Genomic DNA, 20367 nt, shown 5'->3' with positions numbered 1-20367 from the left:
TTTTATACAGAATATATGCTCGATATATTTAGCAGTTGAGGACCTCCTTTCCTCCCTGTACAATAGGAAGTTTCCTCTCCCATCTGCTCAGGATATTTATAAAATTAAATAATCACAGACTGTTGTTCTCCCATTGATTCTGCAGAAAGTGACTATTACTTAGGTAAAAACAAAACTGAAGTTGAACCCAAATGCCTGTTTTAACTTCCACTGGCTCCCCGGCATATCCCTCAGACCGTCGCAAAAATACCTGTTGGTAAAAGGATGCTGGGGATAAGAGCTGCCAGCCAGCCAAGGGGAGAACAACCATGGCTGGAAGTAAGTGTGCCAAATGGACGCTGGTTTAAGCCCTCAGTGGAGAACAGAAGGTATTTGCAGGCAGCACAAGGCCAAGCATAGTCTCCCACGATCATACTGGGAGACCTAAGCTTTATACCTAGATTTCGGAGCAAATATAAATAAGGTGAATTATGAAATACGTTTGCAAAGAGACACTTAAACAATTTAGTAAGATATTTATGGCAAAGTTTTAAGAATGAGTAGTACTTAAGAAAGCAACTGCCCTCCTGCATATTTAAACACTCTGCTTATGTTTATGACAACTAGATCTTTGTGAACAGAGAAAGAACAGAGAACGTGGTTCTTGCAATAAGCTAAGGACGGCCTAGAAAAAGGCTTTTAGTTTTCTGCAGTTAAACATATAAGGCCACAACTTCTTTGGCCTATACAGAATATTTATGAATTTTACATTCAGAAATTCAGCTTTAGGATGTACAGAAAATCGGTGGAAGTCTAATAAAATGTATTTTATTATTTTAAAATTGATTTCTGTCCTCTCGTACATTATTTATGAACACTGTCTCTTAAAAAAATAAATACAAGCTTTCCCTAAAGCCCACATACTGAATGCAGATCAGAACTTATTATCTGCCCTGTATTATGCATGAGAAACTACTCTGAAGCTTTACAAAATTAATCCCCAAACCAAAGGCTAATATTAATAACTGCTTACATTTGAATTGTTATAATTATAAAATATCATTCATTTATTTTAATAATTAGCATACTGTATTCAATCTTTTAGAGCCTGAAATAAATGTCACATCAAGCAAACAACCAGGAAACTGCCATTTTTGCAAGCATCCCCCCTGCGCTAATGACCCGTTCTGCAGTACCGATTGTTTTCCCCATTCTCTGCAATCTCCAAAAACCATCAGCAATTTTCACTTTCTTTTACTTCATTAATGGAAACGCCTGACGGCGCGCACCGAGCTCCCTCCGAAGCCTACTTGGACACTGCCGAGCCCTCATCGCACGCAGTTACGCAACGGCACCTATTTATAGCGAACCACTTGATTCCCATTATCAGCCAGGTTTCACACCGTTTCATACGCAGACGTCTGACCTGTCATTGTAGTCCCTCAGTCAAAATGTCACGAAACAACCAACTAAAAGGCTTTACAGAAGCCTGTCTGCGGTACCAACAATATTATACCACACGCAGTTTGTAATCTTATCAGGAGACTCAAAAGTTATTCTCACAAGAGCAGCCTTCCATAAATCTGTGCTCAACGACAATATTCTTTTCCTCTACTTAAACTCCCTCTCTGTCAGTACCCAGTACTATGCTTATTACTACCTTTTAAAAAACACTGAAAGAAATCTTCATTTGGGCTAATTACAGAATTTCCCAGCGTTCTGAGACACGCTGAAAAACATCAACAGCAGTAATACTTCAGAAAGCGCCCCATCGACATTTTACAATTCTTACTACACAATTTCAGGGGCTGTTGTTTAACACCCCCAAGCTATTTTAAGGAAGTGTTGCAAAGCATTATACATGACTATCATCTGGTTTTACTTCTGAATATAGCAGTACTTAATGATCATCATCGACTTCTTCCGAGTATCATCAAATGCTACCATTTTCTTCAGCATTTTAATGGGCTAACAGACTTGCTAAAATTTATTTTCTTCCTAAAACACATCCTGCCTTTTTCTCACAGTCTGAGACAGCGTGGTTTTTCCTCATCACGGTCTTTGGCTTTCCTTATCGATCACATCCACTTACAACTTCTTTACGTTTTAGTCAGCTGGCTTCTTTACTTCTGCAGATGACTAACTTTTTAACCCAAATAGGACAATGGGTTTTCTTGGTAATTCATATTTCTCAAAGATCTTAATTTTAGGGAGTAACAATTAGTACCGTTACTGTAGACCTCGCTAACTATGATATTTAATGATTGCTGTATAAAAACACGTTGCAGATACCTGAACAAAATGCAAACAAAGCAGGTTATACCAATATCAGTACTGTGAGAGTAGGAAGCCAAAAACACCTGGAAAGAGACATTTCTGGAAGAAGGCTATGTGCGTTACAAAGGTTCACTACAATATCAGAAGAGACACAGGCCTGCAAAACGCCCTTATCCACAGAGCAAAGGAAAAGCCATGATCTTGCCAGCTTTAACACAAACTGAAAGCATGCAAGTATTCTTAGTGAAGCCGACAAAATACAGCTGTTAAGAATCAGAGACCATCATGCAACTCTAGTATGCCTTGAAAACAGCAGCAGAGAAAGGAGTACAATTATAAGGAATAGACTATAATTAAATGAAATATGATTAGAGAGCACATAGTAACATTCGCTTATACAAGATACTTAGCAAGTCCAACCTAAAATACAAAGACAGGCAAGAACCGTGGCTAGGAGTATAAATGAAAAGACGTTTTTCTTTGTTGTGGTAGAAAAACACAGCCTTGTTCATCATAATATATGCACAAATAATTGTTCCAGAGAAGATAAATTAAAACGAAAAGGGGTGGTGGTGGTGTCACAGTCAAAACCTTGGATAAAACTGTGTTTTTCAACTCACTGTATTTTCAAGGCATTAGAGAAATTAGCAACCAGAAATTTGTCCTTAAATTCAGAAGCCTCATAGCATTTATTTATTTAAATATTCATAAAGTTGGCATATTCCTTCTTCTTAAAATCATTATGTCTAATTCTGCCCCACCACATGAAAAATTAAAGTGTGATTTGACAGTTTCTTTTTTTTTTCTTTTTGACCATGCTACTCACATTATTTTCTTTCTTTTTATCACTTGTGCTTGTATATAGCACCCTCTGAGAACCTGATGTTCCCTAATGAAAGAAATTTCTAATCTTTTAAAAACAGGCACTAGACCTCAAAAGCCCAAATATGCTAGTGAAACAGAGAGTTATGATGATTTCTGGTATTGGTGTGTCTAAAGGATTTGATAATACAGTCATTCCTGGCATGTAATGATCTCCACAGAAGTGGCAAAAGCTTTATTGTCTGAGAACTTCACAATGGATCAGAAAACAGCAAAATATAAAATCAGAATTCTTCATTGCCATGGAAACAATTAAATGACCCAATTAACCTCTCTTTCTACCTCTCTTTCTAATTTCACGTAGCAGCACAAATTGCACGATCCCACAAAGCAGCCAAGATCTAAACATAAATCTGTATTCCTGCGTGACTTCAGACTTGCTTCAGTAACACCTAATGCTTTCCAAAAACATATAAATGCAAAAATACTGTAAAACTTGTACACAAGAAATCACCTTCTCAAGACTACATTCTTTCTTCACTCTGGTCATAACCACAGCCTAAGCCTACACTTCAGTGCTATTCTAAACTGTCATTTTTAATTACAAAAATAACATTCACTGGTTCTTCCACTGAAACCCAGCACTTTTTTGAATATAGAGAGGATATTATATTGTGGGAAAAATAATAATTAATTAAACGATGAATCAAAAGCTAGCCAGGTGCAACCTATTGGAGGCACTCTTTAAAGTTACCAGTTTCCACGTAACTGGATCACAGAACTGAAGTAGAATTTTTTCTTTTCATGTTTCTATGCTCCAAGTTGGCAAAAACAGAGTAGGTTTCAGTTTTGTTTCTTCCTCGTGATTATCAGCATCAGTGGTTAAAGGCTTGAGGTTTAAACCGCTGTTGGTCGATATTCAAGTTAGCAAGCTCAGCTGAACTCTGGAGTTGGTATGTCCATGAAAACGAGGCCAGGAAACCAATAACCCCGTGAGAATTACCAATCCACCACGTCAGTTAAGAGCGCACATGGATGGAGTTGTATTTGATACAGAATTATAGCTAGCCATTTGACTAAACAAGCATTCCACAGTATTTCTGGAAAAAGTAGTATCTGTTCTTCCTCACTTAATGGAGAAAAACGTGTCTAGGCCCCAAAAGTTACATACAGCAGGATATAAAGCTCTTCGTAAGTAGATTAAAAATAAAATAAAAACATAGTCTTAAATTTCTTCAAGTTTTTTTAATAAAAAAATAGTTATTGCTCAGTGATCAAAATATTTAAATATAAAATGTTTTTAACCCTAACATCCCAGCAAAATACTCTCTCTATCAGCATGTGAACTGGCACCAAAAAAATTCCAGTTCTTACACTCAGAATGAAGATGTCTGCTACAATTAGGTGCACTGCAAAAAAAGGCAACGATCACTAGCAACACAGTGTTTCAGCTGGTTCTTTAGATGTGAAGTACAGCATTTGACAGCACAAACAGAACGAAGACCATAGAATTGTTGAGCAAACATTTGGCATTTAAAAAAAATTTAAAATGCTAAAGTTGTGGAGTAGTGATTTATATTAAATTCTGAAGTGTTACTGATCACAGTAGTGTCCAGCTGAGTCATTAGATACATACAAAGAGCTTGCTGTAAAAAACAAAGCGAGCGTTAAAAAGCATAGAGCTAAGAACTTAAGATACCTGTAACTTAAGGATTACAAGCAACATCGAATAAGTTTACAAACACTGAATTTACACTAGAGAAGCTTTATTATTACTGAGCTTGACTTTTAGTCATGATGTCCATTTTCACATCACACCAGATTACACCAGGCTACCAGACTCAGTAATGACAAAACTAGTATACGCCTTTTAAAGAAACAGCTGATTAGTTTTCTTGGCTAATAAATAAAGGCTGATCAGTGAGCAAATTATCCACTGCTTCCACTGAATGTGGAAGGAGCAACTTTCAGGAAAGGTTTTAATGCAGACAGCGTTCAGTCTCCAACGAAGCCTTTCCTGATTGCACTTTTAGGGTTGGCTTACTCAAATATACCATACTGAACCAGAACTTATTAAGACTAGTGAAACATTTTCTATTCTTCCAGCAGCAGGTAGTTATCTAAGAAATTAGAAGAACGTATACATTAACAATCCAGCTGAAAAATACTGCACAGTATCAACAGCCCTGCATTGTAACAATAACACAGGCATACAGGATATCTTAACATCCATATCATAAGCAATCTCGTATTTTTTTACACTGCAGTGTTACGCAGAAATTGAAGCCAGAGCCATTCAGGGAAAAAACACAGCCCTGTTCTGTTTTTCAGTTATTCTAAACCTAATTGTATTTGGAACAACATATTAAGTATTTTGCTACGCATTAGGGGTGTTTTATATATTAAGAAGATCAATTAATGCACTACATCCTTGGTCGAGCTTAAAACAAACGACCCTGTGCTCTCAAACTGTAATTTGCTCAGACAACACAGGCTCCAATTTGCAAGCTCTTCAGCAGGGCTGCAGGCAGACCCCACCTACTGATTTGTGCAGAATTCCAACCTGGGTAAACACAAGGCTGCACCAAACAGCATGCAAAACCAAGGGATGAACTTCACTGCGCTCTCCTTAGTAAAGGTTCTGTAAGCCAGGCTCTTTATTGTCAAAGCAGCATTCAAATAACGCCATCAAAAAAGGATGCTTTCATCTTTCAAATTTAAGCGGCCTTCTTAACGCCAAGTTAACATTATAATGATTTCTCTGTGTTGGAGGAGTAAATTCAGTTCGGTCTTTCAAGTATAAACAATTTTAAGGAAATTTTTCACTATGCATTTCAAACATGACTTCATGTTTTCGTATCTGTTACTTCTGCGCTAATTACTCAAAACGGGTCTTTCTCATGTTGCTTACTGAATTGCAGATGTAAGTAATAAGAGCAGTGTAGTGAACGTACAGAATTCCTACAACACCGCAATATGGCAATTTCTTTAAGCAAAAACAATACCAGATCACCTACATTACTTTTACACAATTATAACATGAAAACAAACCTGAATTTCATACTAATTCTAATTTCATAGAACTTTTCTTCTGTCCCACATCTTCCAAGGATTTAACCTTTGGATACCTAGTTTCCAGTTCAATTAATATAATTTAAAAAGGAAGGGAGGGAATGGAATAATGTCAAAGTAGGCTTCCTCTGCTCCTATCTATGCCACGATAGATACAAGAAAGTTGCTATCGATCTCCTAAATTACAAAAGGAAAAAAAGCAGACGCATAAGTTCCTTACTGAAATGAAATAAAATAAGGGAAACAGAGGCCTCTGAAATTCAGTTGTTTGGGGCCATGATACACCTCAGCCCTGTCTCCCTCACAGTACCCACAATACTGGCAACCACCATTAAAAATAGTACCCCAGAAGGTCCGGAGTTTAAAACAACTCTGGTCAATTCCCGAAACTGACGCAGAAACGAGACAAAGGGGATCGGGGTCAGCCCTCTCTTAAGGATAACCCACTTCTGCGAAGACCTAAGGAGAAGCAGCGAGCGGCGCAAGTTTCCTTGACACGTCCAACACACCTAATGGCAACCCCTTTCCACCTCCCTTGCCAGGGAAGCACCATTTTGCTCCTCCTGGCCTCATGCCATTACATTTCTCAGAGAGGAAGGGGAGGGAGAAAAGGAGTTCACCGAAGTTCAGGGTCAGCAAATGTTCACGGATCCTGTCACTGAAGAACTCCAAGCTCGGAGCACAAAACGCCCCGCGCAGAAACCTGCGTTATTTGGGGTCTGTGGGGGGGGGGGGGGAGCCCTGCAAGCCGCGAGTGTGTCATCCGTGCGGAGGCTGCGAGGCGGGGAGCTGTCAGGAGAAAGCAGCCTCGCCTGGAGCGGAGGGGGCGGCGGGGAAAGGGAGGTTACGAGCACGCTCAGGACCACAGAAAAATAAAATAAAATACAATACAATCAAATCCGGGGACGCTCACCGCCCCCCCGGGCCTCGCTTTCCGGGACGGCCCCGGAGAGCGGCGCAGCCCCCGGCGGGCAGCGGAAATCCCCCGCAGCCCTCCCCGGCCCCGGGGGCTCCCCGAGCACCCGCTCGGCCCTGCCGGGGGCTCCGTCCCCTCCCGCCGCTCGCTCCCGTCCCCGTTCCCCGCTGTCCCCCCGTCCCCGCCGCGCACACGCAGGCCGAGGCCCCGCTCCGGCAGCCCGGGCACGGCAGACAATGCGCGGCCCCAACTCACCAGCAGCGCCGGGGCTCCGCGGGGCCGGGGCCGGTTCCTCTGCCCCTTTCTCCTTCCCCTCCTCCGCCCTGGAGCGGTGTCCGGGCGCCGCCGCCGCTGCCGGGAGCCGAGCCCCCCTCCCGCCTCCCCCCCGTTCGCCGCCGGCCGCGCCACCTCCCCGAGGCCAGTCACTGAATTCCCCGCTCCAACATGGCTGCTTCCCCCGCCGCCGTCGCCTCGCCGCGGCTCCCCGCCGCCGAGCGGCCGCGGGCCGTGCTCCGGAGCCGGCCGCCGAGCGGTGCCGAGAGCGGAGCGGGCGGCCTCGGCCGAGCCGAGCCGGGCCGGACACAGAGCTGCGCGGCGCCGAGCCGAGCCGAGCTGAGCCGGGCTGCGCCTCTCCGCTGCGGGCTGCCGCCGCCTCCGCCCGCCCGCGCTGAGCCAGCCCCGCCGGCAGCCGGAGCGCAGGAGGGGCCGGGGGGGAGGCCCGGCCGCCGGCGACACCTAGCGGCTCGGGCCGCGCGGGGAGCCGGCCGGGGGCCCCTCGCACGGGAAACGGCCCCGGGCGGCCGAGAGGGGCTCCCGCTTTCCCGGTCTGCCGCCGCCTGCGGAGGCAGCGGGTCTGCGGCGCCCCCGCCGGACGGGCTCCCCCGGCTGCCTCGAGGGGTCTCCGGAGCGGCGTCGGGGCGGGAGAGGCGTTTGGTCGCCTCAGGTGTTGTGGCTGCTGGCAGTGTTTCGGCTTGGGTTTGCGGGGCGACTGAGCCCATCTCTGAGGTAGCAGCTCCCCCCCGGCCGACAAGTCAATAACTGAAGTTAAGGGAAGCCATGTAGCTTTTGCGGATTGATTTCTCACTCAGGAGCTACAAAAACATCCTTTCAGTGTTTATCCCGTGGCATTTTCTTTTCTTTGTCTACTGCATCCGCAGTCCCCATACCACCACGAACCTCTGTGCTCACTCTTCCAGACAACCACGCTTCCCTCTTGCTCTTCCATTTACAACCCTTTTCCCTTCAAATGATCCACCTTGCATTTCCTCACTTCTCAGCCCTTGCTGTCCCTAAATTTCTTAAGCTTTCTGTGCTACCCAACAAGACCTAAGAGAGAAAAACTAGCCCTATGAAGCGTTTATTCCAAGCTATCTATTGTTGCCATGTTTCCACCACACGAAGAACAAAACATAACAGCATGTCCAAATCTTCAGTGATTTTAGTGATGCGTGTTTGAACTTCAAGTACCAGGTCATGGGTACACGTAGGGCACAATTTGTCCGACTGTGTTTTTTTGTTTCTTTTTTCCTGTTGGTCGTATTCTGATTCTTGCTGCCTGCTTGGTTATTCTCTTATTTTGTTGGCCAAAGTTCATTGACACAACCATGGGGCCTTCTGTCCAAACAGACTGCCAGTCCTCTCACAGACCTCAGCTACTGACTGAAATCGCAAGGCCAACTTGTGGTCTCCTTAAGGAGACCTGACAGGACTTCTATGTCCTTGTGCACACCGAGGGAGGCTTACAGCTCTTTTGCTTTGCAGGCAGGTCTGTGTCGAGGTGGAGACCGGAGTGTATCTTAATTTGCAGCAGCAAGCTGCTGATCTTGAGGAGCTACATGTGCAGCTTATTCTAGCCAGTCCTTCTCCACGGCAGGGCCAAGTGGGAACTGTGCTTGCCGGAGCGGCGCCAGCTAGAAATTCCTCTGCTTCCAGCTCGGTTGCAACCTTCCAGCAGCACAAACGAACCAGAACACTGACGAACATGTTTCCCAGTAAACAGAAGTAACTCGAGCTGGCCTAAAAAGGAATGCAAGCATCAATCCACTCCTTACGTGCATACAAACTCACTTTGCTCATGGTGACGTACACTTTTGGTGGAATCAGTTGAGGATAAAAAACAGTAAATATGACTCAGAAACACACTTGAAGTTTACAGAGACAAAACATGATTACTGAGCTCTTTCTGTTCAAGACATAGGATAGCAGCCTTACCTTTGCAAAACTTGTGGGATTTTTAATAGCATGGAGAAGGCAGACATTCAAGCTTTGAACTTCCTGGCAATGCAAAGATATCCCTTACAGATCTCCTTTAAAGCTCAGGACCTACCAGTTCTTGCTAGACCTACCAGTTCTTCTCATCTTTGAATGCTAACGAGATGATCTGTGTTTGTTTTATCTTATTCAATTTGAAGGCTATTTTGGGTAAGTAATATCATTATAAATGATTGTATGCAAGTTTGTTAGTATATACATGAACAGTAAAACAAGTTCTTGAGACAGCATAGCAGCAAGTGCACTCATTGCAGCACACCCAAGTAAATTATGTTCCATAAATTAGGTACCGGGGACAAGGTGGGCTGGAACTTTATGAAGTTGTGCTTTGTTTTAAAGTACTAAAAATATTAGAAAGATAGCAGTACTTCTGCTGTGCTTATATTACCTTATACACATTAATGTCTGCCATTGGTACTTCAGTTATGACAAACAATAATTATGACATGAAACTAAGAAGTGAGTGGTTAGGATGAACCATCCAAAGAATGAGGCATGAACAGTAGTTGTAATGCAATAGGAATATCTTAAGGTTTTCCACTTGTATTGGGGAGAATAATGAGTTGTGCACGGGGAAGAGTCTGTAACAATATAATTAATATCCGATCTCCATCTGGAACTAGATGATCTTTGAGGTCCCTTCCAACCCAAGTCATTCTGTCATTCTATGATCTGGTCTTTGTATGCTACCACTATCTGGTGCCCTCAGAGAAAGATTTTCATGTCTGTGCAAAAGACAGTACAAAACCAAGACAGTGACAGACATAAGTCTGAAGTGTAGGAACTGATTTTGATTAATTTATCCCACAAGTCTGGTTTTTATAACTATAGCTATTGATTATTTTTTATTATTACTCTTTAGTGGAATAAGTAGCAATCAATCATATTTCCTTCTAGCTAACCATGATTATTAATATTTTAAACTAGTTTTGAAATGGATTGGCTGGCAAGTGTGATAGGTCTGTTCTCAAAGACAGTGAGAATGGAGTACGCCCAAGTTCCCCGGCATGAATTATCGCCACTGGATGACCTGATGAAATCTGCATCAGCCGTTAGATTATAGAGACAGCAATAGGTATACAGTGCCGTCAGGGGACTGAGATTTCCTGCCTTGAACATGAATATGCTGGCTTTGTCTCAGCATTTATAGAGCAGAAGGATGTAGTTATTCTGTGACAGTAAAAGTATAGGAGTTAGATCAGTGAAGTGCACATACTGGTAGATGGAAACATTACAGAACCATATGTATTTTTAAAACAATGTATGTGGAAAGCAGCTACTTTCCTGCCAAGACCCCAGTTCAGGATCGTGAGTTGCAGCAGCAGGAATTGGTGACCTCACAGCCACCCAGCAGTGTGGGAAAGCATTGTGCTCAAGTACAAGGGATGTGTTCATTTGCAGGGGAAAGACTGAAAGTCTTGGCAGGTAATTAAAAGGGGAAATGATTTTCAAATACAATATTTTGTTTTGAAATGCAATTGTTTTTTTCTATTGGATGCCAAAAATTTCTAAAGAATGCAATATCCTCTAACTAATTGTATCTGTGCTCTGAGAGAAGAAACAGAGCTATTGTTCTGCTCTCAGCAAGAGCTATTTATATATTAGTCTGTGTAGCACTCCTTTCTGTAATGATCTTCTTCCACCTACACAAAACTTCAATCCATTTAAAATATTAAATTAAGATCGTTTCTTGCTTTCTTATACCAAGCTGGTATTCACATAAAGTATTTTCCAGGTTACTTGGATTTAGTACAAAGTACTACTTGCAGACCTCTAGGCTGAAAAAAAATAAAAAAATCGTTAGCGTCACTGGCAGACCAAACCCCTTCCTCTTGGACTGAATGGAAGCAGGAAATAGCAGCAAGAAGAAGGTCACCCTTTCAAGAAACAAAAAGCTATATACTCTTTCTGTCAACAAGAAATATAGCCATTTCTACCTTGATTTGAATAACTGATGAGTGGACACTGACACAGCTGCACTGTATATTCCGGACAGTAACAGGGAAAGCTACTATTTGCTCTTGTAAACCTTACTTGTTCAGCAAGCAGGAGAGAGTTCCCAAAGTGCAAATATTGGTGTGTTTGTTATTTACACTTGAGATTTGCATTCTTGTAGCTGTAGTGGTGTTTAGAAATTGATCGACGGCTGGAGAAATTTCCATTATTGAAAAGTCTGTCTTCTGTGCTTGACCCATATCTCTTCTATATTATTTTGACATTTCACAGCGTATAAATATAATATATGACATATATATGTGTGTGTGGCATACCATTGTCCATTCTTTTCTTCTTCCTATTCCTTTATGTTGCCTTAACCTTTTAGTTTCCATATGTAATTTTTCAACATCCTATCAAAATCCTACTTAAATATTATTTCTAATTTCCTTATAACTTGTATCAAATTTTGAAGATTATTTATCATTCATGTTGATAATCAGTTATGTCTTTACAACATCTGAGTTGATGTTTTTATTTATATCAAGCATTTCTGGGACTTGGACATAAAGGGTGGGTAATGGTTATGGATATTTTTGGGATGTAGGCCACAGTTGTAGCGGAGGGAGCAAAATCTAGTTTCATTCCTTGTTTTTTCCTGTATAAGCCAACTCCAGCTAATATCAGTGAAGCCTTTCCATTGACCTCAACAAGAGGTTAGTAGTTTGACAAGGAAGTTAACAGCAAGGAGAGACTCTTTCTTCACATTTCTGCCCTGATTAGCAAACAAATGGCTAGACACTCCTTTATTTCTCTGCTCCTGCTCTGAAATGCAGGACATCCTGCTTTTCAAAACCAAAGACATTAGGCCTACCCTAACCCCACACAATTATCCTACTCAGGTAGGAAATGGTGAGGTATTTTCTGTAAATTGTCTAAAAATGATAGGTTTCTGCAGTAGAAGATAGGTTGCTATGAAACTCAAGCCTAAGGTTGTTGAAAGAAAGATCTTTTTGATATTTTGTGTAAATTTTGTGTTGGAGACTAAAACTGGCGGAAAGAATTTGAGTGAATCAGTCAAGATCTGCAGGTAATGAAAGCAGGTCACCTGGGTATATGCACCTCTGCTGCTTCTCCTTTTCAAGTATACATTCAGAGATACACTTCTCTCCTTTATGAAACAGAAAGTGAAATGGCAGGGGAAGGGGCTCCTATTCTTCTCCCGTTTCTTTCATGCAGGTTCAGTATCTGAGACAGAATAGCAAGCATTTTTTCCCCTTCTTCTTTGCAAGTCAATTGCTTCATAGAAATTTGCAGTCATTACTCACTGAATTGATTAGAAATGCCATCAGTGAGTCTCTGAACATTTGTGCCATTGCCAATTCAAAGTACTTAGCGGATTTGAAAATAAAGCACAAAATACACGGAGACTCCTGCAGTTACAAGATTATAGGTGTCAAACTTCTGATTTCTTTCTTATTTTAATGGTTGCTATCTCCAGAGAGTTTTACGACTTAAGTGGAATTGCTTTCAGCCATGACAAGCTGGTTACTTTCTTGTAATCCTGTTATATAAAAATGAAGTTTGTTCTAGGAAAGATGGTATCAGTTCCCATGAAGATTAAACCAGATATTTTTCAAATTTATATTTATAAGGATGGACAGGGAGGTGTGAAGAGACATGGGAATAAAAGAAGTGGGACTGGAGCTAATATCCAATGTAAAGAGTACGAAAAGTATGAGAAAGGGCACATGAAAATGGAGCCAGAATATGCCGTGAATGTTGGAGATGAAATGAAGTAAAGGAAATCTAGGGACAGAATGAACCGAGCTGATGGAAATGTAGGCTCCTGTTGGGAGGACTGAGTAATGCACACACTGTTCTGTGCACAGCAAGTCAAATGTATAAGATGTACTGTTGATGTGCAGAGAATTCCTGATATAGTGGAATATAAATATATCCACTGGCAGCTGGCTGTCAGGACTGTTTTCAGACTTATAATGGTAGCTTTTGAGACGTGAGTGGCAGATAGTCCATTCAGAACAGGCACTAAGGTAAGACAAGGGGTAGATGGAGAGAGCTGGGGATGGATGGAAGAGAAAGTAAGAGGAACAAGAATGCAGGAAATGACGAGCTAAGTAGATGTAGGGCTTTGTCTGGCAGTCTAGGCTGATGTATTTTACTGTCTTATAATCTTTGCAAAACTAACTATGCAGGGTAGATAGGTAGAATTAAGACGTTACTGTTTAATACATCACTGCTCCGGCTAGTTGCTCTACCCTTCTCCTGGAAGTTGTCACAGCCTGAGGGATTGGAGACGAGAGCCCTGCCTGTTTCCGTGGGTAGCGTGGCAATTAGCTCTAACCACTAGTGAGGACAGCGGGGTAGGTGAGTCAGATGCCTGCATTTTCTTCTGCCACTCCTCATCCAAGGACAGTACCCTCTGGCAGATGGGAGGGACAAAGAGGTGTAGTCAGTAATTTCTTAAATCAGCACAGCCAGATCAGCCTCCTGTTAACTCATCCTGTGAATCCTCCTGCTGTCCTGTCCTTTGCTGTCCTGTGAATCCTCCTGCCTTAGGTAGCCGTGTGTATATTCGTATTCATATGTTGGTGCTGGACTCGAAAGACTGCAAGCAAGCACAAGAGAAAAAAGGTGGCATAAAAAAAGAAGGGTATAGATGGCAGCTCCTGTCTGCTCATGGGAAAAAAAAAAAAAAAAAAAAAAGGCTTCCTCTTCAGTGCCAGTGAGAAGCATTACATTTTTGCATGTGTGTTTAAAGTTGAATTTTGATCCTAGACTGGTTTTATTATGAGGACTCAAAAATCAGAAGGTAAATTAAAAAGAAATCTCATGAGTTTTAACCTAACTGTGATTTTTAGAAGTCCTGCTAATGCTTTTGTTGGGTTACCTTCCTTGTGTCTCCTTTCAGTTACACAAGATCCAGCCTTAGCCGTGTATTCCTTCCCTTTCAATGTTAGCATGACTGAAGCCTTGCTAAAAGCCAGCTGGGGAAAAAGTGAAGTAATTTGATGTGTTGTAGGTGGCAAAGACAATTGATTAAACTGTATGTAACATACGGAATATCTCTGAGCCTGACACAGAAAACATCACAGAACATCTTCAAATGAGATGAATAATTTCTACATTTATAGGGACCAAGAAAGAAAAGGTCACTCACATAAATTCCAATTGGTTTAATTGCAGAATTCTTCACTGACTCCTTTTTGTGTAGCTTCTTGTTATTTACTTTGCCAAATTGTTGACTGATCAACTAAGCTGTTCTCCAAGTCAAGCACAGCATTTTTCAAGGTCTGTTTCAGCACAGTGTAAAATAATTAGAGCTATAAACAAGAACGAAGCAGGAATGCCACAAACCCCCACATATCTATTACTTGTCATCTGGAGAGTCTAGCTGTTACCACAGAAGCATGTTAAAATTAAATGCTGGGCTTTATTTAATGTACTTATTTGTTCTCTCCTTCTTTGCCTTTACAATTCTTATTTCAAAGCTCTTTTGTTCACTTCACAACATGGCATATTCATGATCATGTAGGTACTTATAATCCACAATAAACTGCTGTACAATCATACTTAGCTTTTAAAAACAAACAAATGTTCAATTGAAGCTTTTGTAGCCACTACATAGGTGGCTGTCACGTTGGTTAAGTATTTTGCAGGACAGACGTCCATTTATATCAGTTTGTAGACAATACAGAATTTAGGATAAATGTCCGCTAGGAATTAAAAAAATAATAATAAAAAAGAGGAAGAAAGTACGTTCTTGAAATTCTGTATTGGCGGGATTTCATATCATTAGCATTCTCACGCTATATTTTGTTTTAAAAATTAATTTACCTTTTTTATAATTCATCAAAACATTTTATTTTGCCCACCAATGAGCTCTCCATAGAAACAGTTGTCTCTTAGTAACATACCGAGAATAGAGCTGCTGGATCTGTGTATACGCTGCATCGGTGTATGGCGCCCTGCTAGGGAGAATATGGGAGGTCTCCTTCCGTAAGAGCAAGCTGGCACGGCGCTGCAACACAGCTCAGTGCCTCCGAGCTTGGGCTCCTTACGTGTGAGACACAGGTCACTTCTACCTGCGTTATTCCTTGGCCTTCGCAGGGGCGTATCAGCGCTTGGTTTTGTTGAAATAGGACACGAGCCAATGAACTCCAGGAGCACTTTTTGCCTGTTTCGTACAGGTCACAGATAGGGCTGTCAGCTGGCGGTGACTCTTGGCCCCTGCCGATTGAATTCAGGACTGTTTTGGATACTGCCCCTGATATTTTTTTTCCGGTCTTTCTACATGGAAAGATCTTGAAAACGTTATCACCGGTGTCACCTCGTTCCAGCCGCTCTGCTGGGCACTGCTTTCCCACCGTGTCACGGCCAGGCCAGACGGCTCCCGCTGCCCCTGGATTTGCTGGCTCTCTCGTGGTCTTCCCTCTGCACCTTTTGCTCTCCCCGGGCTGCGGTACAGCGCCTGTACCTGTACCTGCCTCTCCTCCTTACGTGTGCCATGCTCTCTCCGAAGCGGTCCAAGGGCACGGTTATGATGACATTTGAGCTCCTCTGCAGCTCTGTGTCGATATTTACACTGAGCTGATCGTTAGTAAGTTAAGCATATGCATACACTGTAAAACCTCCTTAGTTTAACTGGTGCTGCCGGGGAAAAGAAGCCGGCAGTACGGAGTGGTTCGGGGGCTGTGTGCACCTTGTGTGCTTGGCCCCTGATTTGGGCAGGAGCCATGCTATTATTTTGTCTGCTTAGAAGGAGATGAGGCACACTTTCCGGCTGATGCTTAACCCCTTTCATTGCTGCATCCTGGCTGAGACTAATGTCTGCCTTGGCTGGTATCCTCCCCAGCTTCAGAATAACCCAGGCCATTCAAAACCATTGTAGGGCAGACTGTGCTCTATCTCTGGCCCTCCACAGAGGCTTTTAGGGTGGCAGGCAATGGAACATCCTATCCCAGATTTTGATTAAGGGGAAGAGTGGTTATCAGCCTTGGTTGCAGGCCCAGACTGAGGGAATGAAGACAAGATATGTCTTGTCTCAGCACACAGTTATTAAAAGAACATGTCTGGAGGCAAAGAAGAGGCCTAGGAACCAGGAGAAACCAGGCAGAAAAGAAACTCTCTTTCCCTGTGTGTGGGGAAAATGAGGTGGAGAGAAAGCATCTGCTGAAACATGGTTTTAAAAATTCTATGTTTGTGCAGTTAATCATATTTTGCAGCAATAGCAGGCAAGCTATTTCAGAATAAGAAACAGGGTTGCTGGGAAGGATCTTTTTTTGTTCCAGGGGAATGTTAGGGTGCTATGAACTGTCAGGGATGCTTCAGAAGTTTGTGTGAGGACGGTGGAAGAGGAAGCTGAGGTGACAGAAGAAGCAGCAGAGTTTTAGAAGCCATGGGGGCTTTTCCACTCCTCTCACAACCCATGTCCACCCCTTCCTCTTCCTTCAGGTCTCTCTGGCTATGCCATCTCCATGCTCAGGCCTCAGGCATGTCACTCCTCACCCTGCAGGATGTGCCACCTTTCAGAGGCCCCGGTTCACTTCCTTTATCTTCCAGATGGATGGGAATGGGGCAGATCAGGGACCTTTACCTGGTGGTGAGAATGGATGTGGGAAAAGGAAGAAGACAGAGCACGGACAGGAGGGCAGGAAGGTCTGCAGTGATACAGAGAAGTGGTCTGTTCAGAGGGAAGAGTTTCAGTCCAAAGCTGATCTCCTCTCCTAGGCCCTAGCAGAGCTGGCAGATTGTTGCCCTCAGCAGCTGTCAAAAGGCTGTGTCTACATTAGCAATTTGTTTCAAAGCAATGGTGCAGTTAGGAGGAAAATACAGCCATTGTCTCCATTTACCATGTGTTGTTTCAGTTCTCAGAGGGGTTTTGGTGCATACAAAGTAAATTCTTTAAGGAGGAATTGAAAACAGAAGCTCTGCTTCCAATGTGCTCCAAATGCACCCTGGTGCTAATGGGGACAGTAGGTTCCAAAATAGTGTGTGAGCTGCATCATCGCGAGGTCCTCTAGCACATACCTAACACTTTCTGTCTTCAGAAGGCTTTGTACCACGTGTGTAGCAGATGTGTTTGGCTCCAGGGGCCAGGCTAAATATAATCCAGAATACCCACCCCCCCCAACACATACAGTGGAAAAATGAGGTGCCTCACTATCAACTGTTTCAATCTACTGATGTAGATGATCTATTCCTAATGTGCTGAATTACTTTCTCATGTAAACAGCCTACTTTGGCTGCACCTTGAGTTGGCTTTGGGATATGGTAAATCCAAGATGAATATGTACCTAGAATGTTTCATGTGTATAAAATTTATCTGTTAGCTTTAAGCTCTTTAATCGCTACTAATGTTGCTTATCTTAACTTGAGTGGAAGAGATAAGGTAAAACCTGCAGGTAAAAATCAGTTGCAGTAGCAGGTATGCTGGCACCGTAGCCAAAGATACAGGGATTGCTACGGAATTGTACCCCAAGGTGGGTAAAGGCACACAGCCCGAGAAGTGCACTCAGTAAGATGCCTACTCACCCAGGAAAAAAAAAAAAAAAAAAGAAAAAAGACAGAGGCATAGCTGGGTGAACAACTGTGATAATATCGTTCTTTCCTGAACAGAAGCTACTACATGCTTGCTACAAGGGTAGAAGAAATCAAACAATGTTTAAGCCAGAATGATGAATAGATGTAACAGTCAATATTTACCAATGCAATTACAAAATGATATACATTCTTAACTGATGTATTGTTTTCCTTTTTTCACTTTTCCTATGATTTCTATTCATTTGTGAGCTCCTTTATTTGCATAGCACAGTGAGAGCACTGATTTAAGCTTCTGCAAGCACTCTGTGCTCTGTGTTGCTATTGTCACTTACAGTCAAGGTTTAGTTGTAGCTGCTCCCAGGAGCTATACTCTGCCCCCATCCCTCACATATCCTACTGTGAACTGAAAGCATGTTCTAACAAAGTGTTATGAAAGGGCATGTAAGATTACAAAGACATTTTTTGGTATGGAAAATTCGAGTGTTCTTTAGGAAGCTGTAATTTGTACAGTTTAATCTTTTTTCTTACCAGGGCAGATAAACCTAGACATTCTGCTCTCAGATGATAGCACATTTGGAGATCTGAGAGAAACAGGGAGCTGCTGGAACATATTGCAGAAGCCTAAAGCACTTAGCAACAGAGAGAGTGTGGGATGCAGCGACATAAGCCGGAATGTGGAAACAAGTGACATCGAGGCGGCTGTTTGGGAAAGAAGAGCTTTTACTTTGTTTATGATTTCAGTAATTCTAAAGAACCATGCAGTGTGGGAGGTCACTGTGGTCTCTGACTCTGCATATATTCTTCTCTGTGTGACTGTTCTTAACACTTCTATGGTAATTATTGTCCAAGAGTGCTGGATGTATTAATTTCCTTCTGTATTTCCTGCTTCTCTTAAAAACAGAGAAGTAGTATTAAGAGATTTGTGGAAGGGGAATATTATTTGCTTTAATTTATCCTGTTAAAACATACTCATGTCATATGCACTACGAAGAGATACATATCAGCAGATGGCTTGATTGCACAGCTTGATTCTGCACATACTAATAAAACTCTCTTTCTGCATATGAGGGAGCAACATGTAAATTTTGTAATATGTCCAGTCTTTAAAATCACAGTGTGTTCTGGAGTGATACAAGCATCCACAGTAATGAATTTAGAGCTTTGGACTAATAGGAACTAGAACATCCTGACAGCATACACTAACGGTGGATGTCAAATAACAAGCAGAAATAGAGGGCTGAGGTGCTGACCAGGGTAAATAGAGCTGAGATAAAAAAAAATTGTCTCCGACATGAGAGTGAGTTTTAGAAGGGATTGAGAAATCCATGTGTTTCTAAGCTTTGCAGGTCCCCCCTGAGATAAGAGTGATCCAGAGAATTGGAATTTTATTCAGCAAGTAGCTGGAAACTCAATTTTACTGAATACACATATACCTGCAAATGCAAAAATCTCCCTTACTCTGAACAGTTACTATACGCTTTAAACAGAGGGGTTGCACAGCTCTAGGGTTGAAGCAAAGGCCATATGCAATACAGGGTTCTTGAGCAGTTCAGAAACCTTGTAATAAATGTTACATTTTGTATTTAATGAGGGGTGAACTATCCATGACTTTATATTTTCTTTTCCTTCTCTTTAAATCTCTTTTGTTGTTTGTATTATTGAGTACCTTAATTGTGTCCACTTTTCAGGTATTCTGTATTGAAAAAAAATAGTTGAAGGAAATTATGGAGATGTACTAATTTATGGTAACAGAAATGCTACAAAAATGCATAAAACAGAAACAAAAAATATATATAATTAATGATGCTCAATAAAAGCTGTTAGTATTGAAATCTAACAAATTTATCTACAGATTGACTAGTTCAGTGTGGCATAGTTTCAGGCTACTGTCGATACTCTAACCCCATGTGCAACCTGTCATTGGATAACTGGCCTTTTAGAGGGAACTGGATTCAGCCTAGGTATTGATCAATTGTTTAATTCCAAAACCCTGAGGTAATTTCAGCTACTAAAATGCAGTAATCACCTTACATTACATGACAAAATTAAAAAAAAAAAAAGTAAGATAAATGAAATAGAAAAGGACACTAAATGAAGTTACCAGACTAAAGTGGGGCTACAAATTACAAATTTATTACAAAAAAATAAAGAACAGCAACATCCCTAGACTGCAGCAGAAGAGTACTGTAGACACGGCATTATCAAATCATTCATACAACAGGATGAACCTGAAAAGTCATCCCATGCTATTTGTGAACATCAATCTCTTCCAGGCTTCCAAAACTCACTGGGACCTCTTGTAGCTGACTAATGAGGAGAAGATCATCTTGGCCTGATCCTCCCTAGCTCGCTTTGCTTAGGAACAACACTGAAGTAATGCTCCACCATTTCCACCCTCAGGGTAAAACACTTTCCTTGAGGAAGTTTCCCACACGTTCCCATCTGCAAATTTCGCAGGGACTAAGCGCCAGACTGTCTCTCTACATTTTAATGTCTCTCGTTCATATTAATAGCTGCAGAGCCCTGGAGAG

At 42.1% G+C, this 20367-nt stretch overlaps 1 protein-coding gene across 2 annotated transcripts in view; it reads right to left on the bottom strand.

Annotated features, from left to right (window-relative positions):
• Positions 1–7485, bottom strand: part of CDK17 (cyclin dependent kinase 17) — a 94271-nt gene extending 86786 nt beyond the window's left edge. For both annotated transcript variants that reach the window (XM_035551570.2, XM_035551571.2), the window contains exon 1: positions 7322–7485. The gene's annotated coding sequence lies outside the window, so the exon portion shown is untranslated. The remainder of the gene's footprint in view (positions 1–7321) is intronic.
• Between the last annotated feature and the right edge of the window lie 12882 nt (positions 7486–20367).

This window comes from Cygnus atratus, chromosome 1 (assembly GCF_013377495.2).
Source record: "Cygnus atratus isolate AKBS03 ecotype Queensland, Australia chromosome 1, CAtr_DNAZoo_HiC_assembly, whole genome shotgun sequence".
Taxonomy (NCBI): Eukaryota; Metazoa; Chordata; class Aves; order Anseriformes; family Anatidae; genus Cygnus; species Cygnus atratus.
The sequence above is the reverse complement of the archived record's forward strand: the minus strand, read 5'-3'. Positions and strand labels throughout refer to the sequence as shown.